Source organism: Chenopodium quinoa, unplaced genomic scaffold, assembly GCF_001683475.1.
Source record: "Chenopodium quinoa cultivar QQ74 unplaced genomic scaffold, ASM168347v1, whole genome shotgun sequence".
NCBI classification, from domain to species: Eukaryota; Viridiplantae; Streptophyta; class Magnoliopsida; order Caryophyllales; family Amaranthaceae; genus Chenopodium; species Chenopodium quinoa.
The window spans coordinates 10,269,651-10,282,072 of record NW_018745684.1 but is presented as its reverse complement, the minus strand read 5'-3'; the positions used below and the strand labels follow the sequence as shown (position 1 = coordinate 10,282,072).

Genomic DNA, 12,422 nt, shown 5'->3' with positions numbered 1-12,422 from the left:
CAACACGAAGATCGTCGTTCTCAAGGTCGTTTACACGAATTCCTAATGGGATTGAACTCGGATCTTTATTCTGGTTTGACAACCCAGATTTTATCCCAAGATCCCCTCCCTAATCTTGATAGAGTATACCATTTGTTGGTCCAGGAAGAACGAGTGCGCAATTCAACCAAAATCGAACATTCATCGCAAACCTCCGACGCCGTTGGCTTCGCCGTCCGTGCAGGGGCAGAGTCGTCGCCGTCCGTGCAGGGGACCTCCGTGACGCAGGGGCGTGGCCGTGTTGGTGAGAAGGTGCCCTGTGCAAAGTGTCGAAGAACGAATCATGAAACTTCTAAATGCTGGATGGTTGTTATGTGCTCACATTGCAAGAAACTTGGACACCCAGCCTCTGTATGTTTTGAATTGGTGGGTAAGCCCAATACTAAGAGGCAGGCCCAAGGACGTGGGACTTCTAATGCTCGTGCAAATGCAGTAACCAGCCCACCATCTTCCACCGTTTCCTCTTCAGAATCTCTATTTACTCCCGAGTAGGAAGGCAATTTCAGGCCTAGTCGGTAATTCCCAAATCCCAGAAAATCGCTTGACCGGTAAGTTTGATACTTCGGCTTGGATTCTTGATACAGGTGCTACTCATCACGTTACAGGTCAAATTTCTTGGTTGTTTGATACCGAAAAATTCAATTGCCCGATTGGGTTGCCAAATGGTGATAAATTAGTTGCTACTTTAATGGGATCTATCTTCTTGACAGATAATATAACTCTTACTGGGGTTCTATATGTTCCTAATTTGAATTTCAATTTACTCTCTGTCTCTAAACTTAATGATGATTTACGAACTATTGTCCAATTTGACTCTAATGGTTGTGTGATACAGGACCAAACGACGGAGCTGATTGGAACGGGAATTAAGAAAGATGGACTCTACTATTTTAGCAAACCGCCTTTTGTGTCACGGATAGGAGCTTCATCAACCTTGGAACTATGGCACCGACGTCTCGGACATCCCTCTGAAAAAGCGGTTAAATTGCTTCCTCATCTTAGTAGTAATAAAGATCATTTAGACATTGCTTGTGATATATGTATGTACGCTAAGCATCCGAGAACTAAATTTCCTTTAAGTAATAATAAAGCCTCTAGAACTTTTGAGAAAATACATTGTGACTTGTGGGGTCCATACCGTCATACATCGTCTTGTGGGGCTCGTTATTTTTTAACCATTGTTGATGACTTTTCTAGAGCCGTTTGGACTTATCTGTTGGTGGATAAACTAGAAGTTTTTCGCATTTTTATGATTTTTGTTGTCATGGTTGATAGGCAATTTTCTCAAAAAATTAAAGTAGTTCAAAGTGATAATGGAACCGAATTTAATTGCTTGCTTGAATATTTCAATGCCACGGGAATCTTATTTCAAACCTCCTGCGTTGGTACTCCTCAACAAAACGGGAGGGTGGAACGAAAACATAAACACATTTCAAACGTTGGGAGGGCTTTACGTTTCCAAGCTAAACTGCCTATATATTTTTGGGGAGAATGTGTTCTTACGGCTGCTCATTTGATAAATCGAACCCTGTCCCCATTATTGAATAATAAAACCCCTTTTGAAATATTGTTTAACAAAGTACCTTCTTTTGACACTCTTAGAACCTTTGGTTGTTTATGCTTTGCACACAATCAACACACTAAAGGGGATAAATTTTCCAGTCGTAGTAGAAAGCGTGTCTTTGTGGGTTATCCGTATGGAAAAAAGGGTTGGAGGTTGTACGACTTAGATACAAAGGATTTTTTTGTTTCTCGGGATGTGAAATTTGTAGAGGATGTCTTCCCTTTTGAAAGTCCAAATGTTGCTAATACTCATATACATTCACACTCGGACCATATAGTTCATGATGATTTTGCCCAAATTACACATGACCATGCTACACCAATTTATGAAGAATCTGTTCCAGTCCAACAAGAAGAGGTCATTGGACAAGCCCAACCACCCATTCAGCAACATGCGTCAGGTGGGCTTGAGAGTGAGGCCCACTCCACTTCTCAGCAGCATGCACCCAACATTACAGCTGACGGCCCACCTCAGTCTAGCCCAGATGTACCAGCAGATCAGCACGTTGGGCCCACTGTTCAGCCTAGCGAGTCCACGGTTGAGGGGGGGTCTTCCTCTCCTAATTTGGGCCGTGGTTTGAGATCTAAAACTCCTAATGTCAGATTACGGGATTATGTGACACATACGGTTTTTGCTAAAAGTCCTACTTCTTCCCCTTCCTGTCACTCCTCAGGTACTCCTTATCCATTAGCACATTATATTAATTGTGACAATTTTTCTGTGAATTATCAAAAGTTTATTGCAGCATTAATTAAGGGTAAAGATCCTCAATCATTCAAAGAAGCAATGCGGCATGATGGCTGGCGCAAATCTATGCAAGAAGAAATTCGTGCTCTTGAGGACAATGGAACGTGGACTCTAGAACACCTCCCTCCTGGAAAACGTGCTCTTGGTAGTCAATGGGTCTATAAGACCAAATATTTGGCAAATGGAGAAATAGAACGGCTCAAATCTAGACTCGTGGTTTTTGGCAATCACCAACAGGCCGGCATTGACTATGACGAAACATTTGCTCTAGTTGCAAAAATGACCACAATTCGAGCCTTTCTCGCTATTGCCGCCTCCAAAAATTGGGAAATTCATCAAATGGATGTTCATAATGCTTTCTTACATGGCGATCTAACTGAGGAAGTCTACATGAAGTTACCTCCCGGATTCCAATGTTCGGATCCTACCATGGTGTGTTGGCTACATAAGTCCCTCTATGGTCTAAAACAAGCCCCCCGGTGTTGGTTTGCAAAGCTTGTTTCTGCCCTGAAAAAGTATGGCTTCTTACAATCTTACTCCGATTACTCTTTATTCACATACACTAACGGCAAAATTCAAATTAATGTCTTAGTTTATGTGGATGATCTTATAATTTCTGGTAACGATTCCGCTGCTCTCAGGATTTTCAAATCCTATCTCAGTGATTGTTTTAAAATGAAGACCTTGGTCCCCTAAAATATTTTCTATGGATCAAGGTCGCTCGGAGCTCTTTAGGGTTATTCTTATGTCAAAGAAAATATACTTTGGATATTATCTCTGAAACAGGTCTTCTAAGCGCAAAGCCGTGTGATTTTCCAATTGAGCAAAATCATAAACTAGCTCTCTCCACTAGCGATCTATTAAAAGATCCAGAATCGTATCGACGCTTGGTGGGGCGTCTTATCTACCTCGCTGTGACGAGACCTGACTTAGCTTATTCAGTACATATTCTTTCCCAATTCATGCAAGCTCCACGTGTAGACCATTGGGAGGCCGCTTTGAGAGTTGTTCGTTATTTGAAAGGGACTCCAGGTTAGGGAATTTTGTTACGCTCCGACAGTGATCTAACATGGAAGGATGGTGTGATTCGGATTGGGCAGCCTGTCCTCTCACACGGCGTTCTCTAACAGGATGGTTAGTGTTCTTGGGTCAATCCCCGATATCTTGGAAACTAAGAAACAGGATACGGTCTCAAAATCGTCTACTGAAGCAGAATACAGGTCTATGTCGGCGATCACATGTGAGTTGAAGTGGCTAAAAGCCTTATTGTTAAGTATGGGTATTCATCATCAAAAAGCGATCCCGTTGTTTTGTGACAATCAATCTGCGTTACATATAGCAAAGAATCCGGTGTTTCATGAACGAACTAAGCATATTGAAGTAGATTGCCATTTCATTCGTGATGCTATCAAGGAAGGACTTATAACTCCACAACACGTGTCCACTAGTTCGCAGTTAGCAGATATTTTCACCAAGCCACTTGGCAAAACTCTGTTTGATAATCTTGTTTCCAAGTTGGGCATTTATGATTGTCATGCTCCAACTTGAGGGGGGGTAATAGGATATATTTAGATATAATTATGGTAGATATAATCTTTAGTATTTATCTTTTCCTAATTTCCTAATCTATCTTTGGTTAGGTCTCCCTTGATTGTATTATATAAACCTTGATAATAATCAATGAAAGGTAACTCAATATTCTCCCAAACTCCAGTTTAACATATTATCTGATCTCTTATATATATTTATTGTTATTTTATTTTTCCACTTGTTTTATAGTATGAATGACCGAAGTACGTACTCCATTATTTAACACAAATCAATTCAATATTATTTGTTCTTATTTATAACTAATACTTGTATAAACACATTTTTAAGCTATGTTCATTGATATATGATAAATAAAATTTCATCAAAAAAATAAATATATGATACATAAAAAGGATCTGAAATTGATTAGTTAACTGAAATTAATAATGTATGGTAGTAGCTAAACTTGATAAAGTGCTGAATTAATAAAGTAGTTTACATTAGATGTTTGGTAAAATAATTATATTAGACAGTTTAAGAACCTATTTTTCTTATCTATAAATCATAAAAGTTACTCAAAGTAGATTTACAGAGATAAATCAAGTCCAATAGAAGATTAAGTTGTGCAAACATATATACCTGTGAGATGACACCAAGAACACCAAGTGAAGCCTTTGCTGCATCAAGGTCTTCATCACCAACATTAAGCGTCCGAACTTTAACATAACCGTCATTACGTTTGCCAGGACTATAATCTTAAGGCTAACAACGTAGTCATGAACCGCGCTTCCACGACCCCATAGCTTAGGGAGCTTCCATGAGCACCCGTTCCGAGCATTCCCCCGACAGTTACACCTGCCCAATAAGGCGAATTGGGCAATGCTAAGTTCACCTTGGCCGCCTCAGCTCGTCTATCAGCTGCTTCAGCGTCATGCCGCTTTCTACAGTCATAGTTTCTTCTAACATGTTGACGTTTATAATCTTGTTGAGAATTTCTGTGCTTATTACTAGACCATCTTCTCCATCAGGGCACACCAACTTTGTGGCGCTGTGGCATATTTGGTTGCTACCTGTTGGAAATAAAAATCATCTTTTATGTATTAAATATTTTAGTCAATATTTTGTAAATTTTTCTTATGCAAAAGCTAACGAGCATTCCTAGGGCATTAGATAAGAGAGCAAAAAGTAGAATTATTAAGGAAAAATTGTAAACAACTACTCGCTAAAGAGTTTTATCAAAAAGCTACCCCCTAAATTTAAAAAGTTTGGGTAGCATTATCTATTTCCATTTTCCAGCAACTTATTCCGACGAGGGGGGCTCACTTGTTCATTTCCCTCCAAAAAAAACATGATGCAATTACAATTATGCCCTTATCTTCATTTACTGCTCCAACTACTTCTCCCTTTGTCATTATTTTTTCTGTCCTTCCCTTGATTTCTACTTCAACAGGACCACCATCATTATCTTTCTCCCTCATCTCTTTCCTTCAATCTCTTTCCTTCTTTATTTTTCCTTCATTCTCTTTCTTACACAGCAAAGATATTCAATTTCAAACTTCCAGATTGCACCCACGTCTTTCAGTTGCAGCATCATAGAACTTAAATGCAACAAACCTCCTTCTCGAGGTAGTAATTGTCCAAGATGTCACCATTTTTGGAGGAATTCTACAATAGCATTTGCTTGGGTATGGTTGAGCTGAATGAAAAGAAGAGTTTGATATTCTACAATTGAGAAATTTTGACGCAATTCAGAAGCCATTAATAGTTTATTCATAACCCTAACTTACCCAATTACAATAATAATTAACAAATTCCCCCAATTTCGAAATACTCCCAATTTGTAAGAACCCTAATTCTCTAATTTAAACAATAGAATCAAAATATATAATTAATGAAATAAAAAAATAGTACATGCCTGTGAATTGCAGACCCAAGTTGTTTTCACTTTTTCAATTAGGGATTTTCAGAGAGATTTGATTTTTTAGGTTGCGTTTTTGGGAAGCAGGGGAGGTGGGGTGAATATATACGAGAGTGAGATTTTTTTTTTGGAGGGAATTGAACCAGTGGGTCCCACACACCGGATTTAGTTGTGGAAAAATGGAAATGGGTAGTGTTATCCAAACTTTTTAAATTTAGGAGGTAGTTTTTTTGATAAAAATATTTAGCGAGTAGTTGTTGACAATTTGACTTGTTAAGCGTGTAGTTCGTAACAATTTTTCCAATTATTAATGTACAATTAACATAAATTACAGTGATCACGCATGATTTTGTCCTGCATTCCTAAATTAGTATTTTCTATATATTTAAATAAGTGAAATGTTTCGCTTGTGCACATATGCCAATGCAAAACCTTGACGGATAATATCTTTAATTATCAATAAGTATAACAATTGAATATTAATAAACTATTCGTTGAGACGATTCTAACAAGTATCCACAAGACTAAATTATTCATATGTATAAATCACAAACATTAGTCAAAGTGAATTAGATGAATAGTGCAAAAAGTCAAAAAATTTCACTTATTTAAACAAGAGGGAGTACCATTTTACATAATATATTAATTAGTTATCTAACGCTAGGGACGCTCGTTAGCATCGACTCCCTTATAATTATATGACTTTTTTTATTATAAATTAATCATATAGTGTCATTATTTGACTTTTTATTTATAAATTAATTTTTTAATAAAAAAAAATAGAGTCATTGACTCCCTTTGTTTCTTCCATGTTTGTCTAATCTGTGTTTTTTTTCACAACGTTCAACGCAATAGAAATTACTTATTATTTCAATTTTAAAATTCAAGACTAATTTAACAAAATCATTCATGATTGTGTTTTAAATTATATATATATAAAAAATCGTTAAAATATTATATTTTATTTTCGTTGATTTCACTGAAGATTTTAAACAGGAGAAATAAAAGAATTTGAAGGGAGTATAATCCATCGGTTCCTTTTCTTTTCTTTTCTTTTTTTTAACTTCCTACTTTTGTTTAATTTCTTCTATGGTAAAGAAAATTTTCACTTTCACTATTCTTTATCTCATCATGTGGTCCACATAAAATAATGTAATAATATCGTTAATGTTTTTAAACAACTTTCTCTCTTTTATCTTAAAATTGAAAAATGGACATACTTTCGAAATGAGTAACTCGTCTAAAAGTAAATTGAATTGAAAGCCTAAGCCCTAGTACGAATAATATTCATTCTATAATTTCAACCTAAATGCCCTATGCTGGCTGACGTATTTGCCAACGCGAAACTTTGAGTAATAATAATTTATTTGATTATGAATACATATAAATCATAAAAGTTTATATTTGAAAATTATTTATTGACATGATTCTAACAACAATTGCCCACATGATTATATTTTATCTTAATTATGTATAAAATACCAACCAAATATTAGTCAAAGTGTTGTGTAATTAAGTAGTCTATATAAATAGTGCAAAAGTCTAATTGGTACAATTTTTTTATAATTTAAAAATATTATTTTTGATTTTTGATATTAATAATATTAACTAAACTTATCACAATAATAATTTGATTAATTTCTTTTAAAAAAAAATCAAAACTATACATTTTTAGGGAAATCTAAACTATACATTGTCCTGGACATGGATATTAATTATTACATTTGCAACTATTTTAATCCACTTTTTATTTTATTTATTTATTTATTTATTTGAATTTCATCTATTTTTTAATTATTAAAATTCATTGTTATTTAATTTTACGTATCTAATAGTTTGATATTAATTTAAGCTATGACATCTAAATTAGATTACAAATTTTGATATGTGGTTGGCCACACCGTGTGGCGAGCCACAATTTTTTTTTATTCTCTCTCTTTGTCCTCTCCTCTCCTCTCAACTTTCTCTCTCTAATTGTCAATGGCCGGAGCACCTCGTACTTCTCTCTCCTCGTACTCGTTGCCGGAAAAATTGTGTTGTCGTGGTTTTTTTTAAAAATAGGTTAAAGGTTTTTAAGGCCAAGTTCAGTTATAAAACTCTAGATCTAGAGTTTCCATGGTCGAATGTAGCCTTTTTAGCCATATTTCAAGTGAAATTCGAAGTCGTTGCTGATTTTTAAGGTATTTGTTCGATTAAATTTTTTTTAAAGGTTTTAATTTTTTTTTCGTTTGTTATGTGTTTTTTTTTTGTTGTTGTGTTGTCGTGATGGGTCTGGTTGGGTGTGGTTTAGGTGGGTCTGGTTGGGTTTGGGTGGGGATCTGGTTGTGGGTAGGGTTTTGGTTGTTGTTGTGGTGGGAAAAGGGTTGGGTTGGGATCTGGTTACTGTTGCTGTTTTGGTCGTTGGATCTGGGTTTGGTTGTGGGTTTGGTGAATCGTGGTAGTGGCATGGCGTATCGGGTTGGGGCCGGTGGCGTGGAGGTGCAGTAGTTGGTGGTGTGGTGGAGTTTAAGGCTTTGAGGTGGTGTAAGATTAGGGGTTACTAGGTCGGTCAGTGGTACTTGGTTAGTCAAGGGTTACTTGGTCAGGGGTTACTTGGTTAGTCAAGGGTTACTTGGTCAAGGGTTACTAGGTCGGAGGGGTTACTTGGTCGAAGGGGTTACTCGGTCAGAGATTACTAGGTCAGTCAAGGGTTACTTGTGTGTTAGCTGGCCACACGAGCCACACACAAAACCTGCTGAAATTAGATATACAACTTGTGGCACCAATCGGAACTTTCTTATTATAATTTATAATGTAATATGTAAAAATAGGGAAAAAAATGGTACATATTTTAAAAAAATTTAAATCAAATATGTGAAATGAAGAGCTAAATCTTGATGAATCATAGACACTCTTAACATAATTATAAAATTTAAAAAATATATTAAATTAATTCAAAATCTTATGTGGCATAAGATAAAAGTCTTAAGAAATCTTGCTCTAGTATAATACTTTCTAAAATAAATAAATTCTACATTATTTTATTATCATTCCCCTCTGAATTGGTCTTCACTCCTATCCTATCTCATTCATACGCTCCGCTTGTTTTTTAGTGTCTTAGATTGACTTTTGCACTATTTATTACATCACTCAATCAATGAATATACTCTGCACATAAAATTCCTCCGTTTTTATATTTTTTATTTTTTTTATTTCAAATTACCTTGAGATTTTACACCATTCATATATTGCCTTTGATTTAATTTTTTTTTACTAATATATCATATAACTAATATAAAGCTAAACTTTTAGCCAGGTCACGAGACAGTGATACTTGGCATTTCTAACTTTCCGCCAAGTGTCAAGCCATGTAGGCGATAATTAATTATTAATATGACACGTAGGATTTATTTGAATATATTTTTTGTAGAATATGATTTTAAAAAAAAAAATTGGATATATAGATTCAGTAGGATAAAATATTTATTTTAGCGTTTAATTTTTGATGAAATTTGGATAGATTTAGTAGGATAAAAAAAGTTATTTTGGAATTTTATTTTCAATAGAACTTTTGGTTTAAATTTTTTATTTAATAAAATACCAATATTTTTATACGAATGACGGATCCAGAGAGGTTCAAAAGGAAAAAATAACAAATAACAAATCAAAGAGACATGTTATTATATATAACCGTTCTCTTGAGTCTTAACATGCAACTAGCCTTTTCTTAGATGTTCAGAGAATGAAAAGAGATCGCAGCTTTAGATAACCGTTCTTTTTTGTTGTACATTATTACTTCTAATTTTTTTAGATTGTCAAGTGATTATTAATATAAAACACCCATAAACGGACAAGTATGATTGTCAAGTGATTATTAATCCATAAGTAAAAAATTCATATAACATATATATTTAGATAAAAAGTTTTATTTTAAAATTCAATAAACAACACGGGCATCGCACGGGCACAAAACTAGTAATATATTAATATGATCATACAATAAGTTGTTGGATTTGTCACAATATCTTCTTTTATAAATTGTTTTATTATAATTTTTACAAATATCTAATCTAAGATATTGATGGTCAAAGTTGTACCTCGACAAATGTGCAAACCCAAGTGTAGCACTAAAAAAACGGAGGAGTATATAGTCATACGGATACTTGTTAGTATCGTCTAAATGTATAGTTTCTGAACATTAACTTTTTTTTTTTTATAATTTATACTTACTACTAATAAAGATACTCTATATAATTTCTTCAAAAAAAAAAAAAAAAAAGATACTCTATATAATTGGTCAAGTTTTGGGTTGGAAAATGTCCCGATCAAAGTGGAGTAATTCATCTTATCCACTGTAATTTGATCTGATCTAATCCAATCTAGTTTCACAGTTTGACTAAATTTTGATCTCATTTGTACACTAATTAAGCTTTAAAGAAATAAAATATATCAAACATATTTTACTAAATTTGTATTAATATGTATTTTTCATACATGAAATGTTCATAATTATTCATAATACAAAGATATCTAATGACAATAATGCAAACAAATGAAAATAAAAAATATATAATTGAAATATACCATGTTTCCAAAGAAAAAAAAAAAAAAAAAAAAAAAAAAAAAAAAAAAAAAAAAAAAAAAAACTGAGCCAATAAGTCTTGTCTGATTATGATATGCTTTCAAGGTTTACGGTTTCTAATTTCAACGAACAAAAGTGATCTGAATAAAAGGGATTTGAGTAACCGTTGTAGATCGACTTCAGATTTCTTTTTTAAAGGAAAGGTACATACGTGCATAAGTATTTAGGATAATCTTCTTTCAAGATTATAATGTAGATCGACTTAATATGTATAATATAATGTAGCATGGACATACATTAGCTAAAGTTAGCAATCAATACCTTGAATTTTCTCTTCATCGTGGTTGCATCTTTCGGGTACACGGCATTGGCAGCATGGCAAGTACTCCGGTCAGGGAACGAGCCATAAGAATTGGTGATAATGCAGTCGGAGTCTCCGAAAGAGCATTTGATGGGTCCTTCGGGAGGATCACAATTAACACCATCTTTGCAAAGTATCAAATAGCTTAAGAGAGTAACCCAAATTGGTACTATAAGACTAAAAAACCATCTTCCATACATATCACAAGGAAAAAGGTCAACGTGTGTAGTTTTTTTTATCTGATCAAATTTCAATATGGAATGTAAAGATAATATTCAACTTGAGCAAGTTAACGAATTGAAGGTTTGGACTTTGGGATTTATATGCATGTACAAGTATATAATACTGTTTAGTCTTGAAATGACTCGATTTTTTGTATACAATTTTTTGAGCAACTTGTTTAATCAAATAATATCTGATTTTTTGAATCCAAATGACTCGATTTTTTGAAATCAGAAACAGACCCGAATCGTAATTTAGTAAACCTGAAATAAAACCGATCCAAATAATGTTAAATCGTTGAAGAATCAAACCCTTTAACAAATCGAACTAGTTATAAACCAAACTAAAATTAAACCGAACCAAAAAAGAACCGAACCGTTTCTAACGCGAAACTGTTTGAACCAGGATAAAAACCGTTTACACCGAACCGTTAACAAACCGCAACTCGTCTGCACCGAACCGTTAACTACTCGGACTGTTTACAACCCGGACCGTTTACAACCCGACCGAATTTAAACCGGGATAAAAACCGTTTACACCGAACCGTTAACAAACCGCAACCCGTCTGCACCGAACCGTTAACGAACCGCAACCCGTTTGCACCGAACCGTTTACTACCCGGACCGTTTACAACCCGAACCGAATTTAAACCGTTCAAGAATAAACCGAAACCGAATCGAACCGAAATTTATTTAAACCGAACTGAAACCGACCCGTAAGACATTTAAACCGATTTCAAACCGACCCAATTACAAACCGAACCGAAACCGAACTGTCAAATCGTTTTGACAGTGATACATGTAATACAAGTACATAATACTAATAAAAAAAAACGTGTAACATTGTAACCAATTTAATTAAAAAGAGTAAAGATATGAATTATAAGAGTTAACTAAATCATCTAAACTTGCAAGTAGCTAGCCAACTAGATGACACACCCTTAAAAATAGGTATCCATAGAGACTTTTTACTAATCTTTAATATTGATAATACCAATTAACCAATAAAGACTTCTTACTCCATAATTATTTAAAATTTAGGTCTTGTTTGGTAAATAGCTTTTAAAAGAGCTTTTAGCTTATTTTGCCCAATTAGAAATTTGACCCATTAAAAACGCTAATTTGGGTGTTTGGTACATAGCTTACAAGCTATTAGACAATTAGCTTTTTGATTCTTAAATACACTAAAACAGCTAACAATTAACAACTATTTACCAAACACTTTTACACAATCAGCTAATTATAACTAACTAGTCAAACCAGCTAATACAACCAGTTATATCAATCAGCTCCCAACTAATTACCAAACAGGGCCTTAATATAATTTTAAGAGGAATACTCTCTTGTTGCTAAAAAGTCTTATATTAACATTTTTGTGAGCAATAATCACCGTTTACTCGTTTTGAAAGAACTATTAAATACAGAGGAAATACATACATTAAATAAACAAGCAAATAGGGATACCCATATGAGTTTATACA

General features: G+C 34.3%; 1 pseudogene; it reads right to left on the bottom strand.

Annotated features, from left to right (window-relative positions):
* The window catches only part of LOC110718066, an 87,079-nt pseudogene extending 76,159 nt beyond the window's left edge, over positions 1-10,920 (bottom strand).
* Between the last annotated feature and the right edge of the window lie 1,502 nt (positions 10,921-12,422).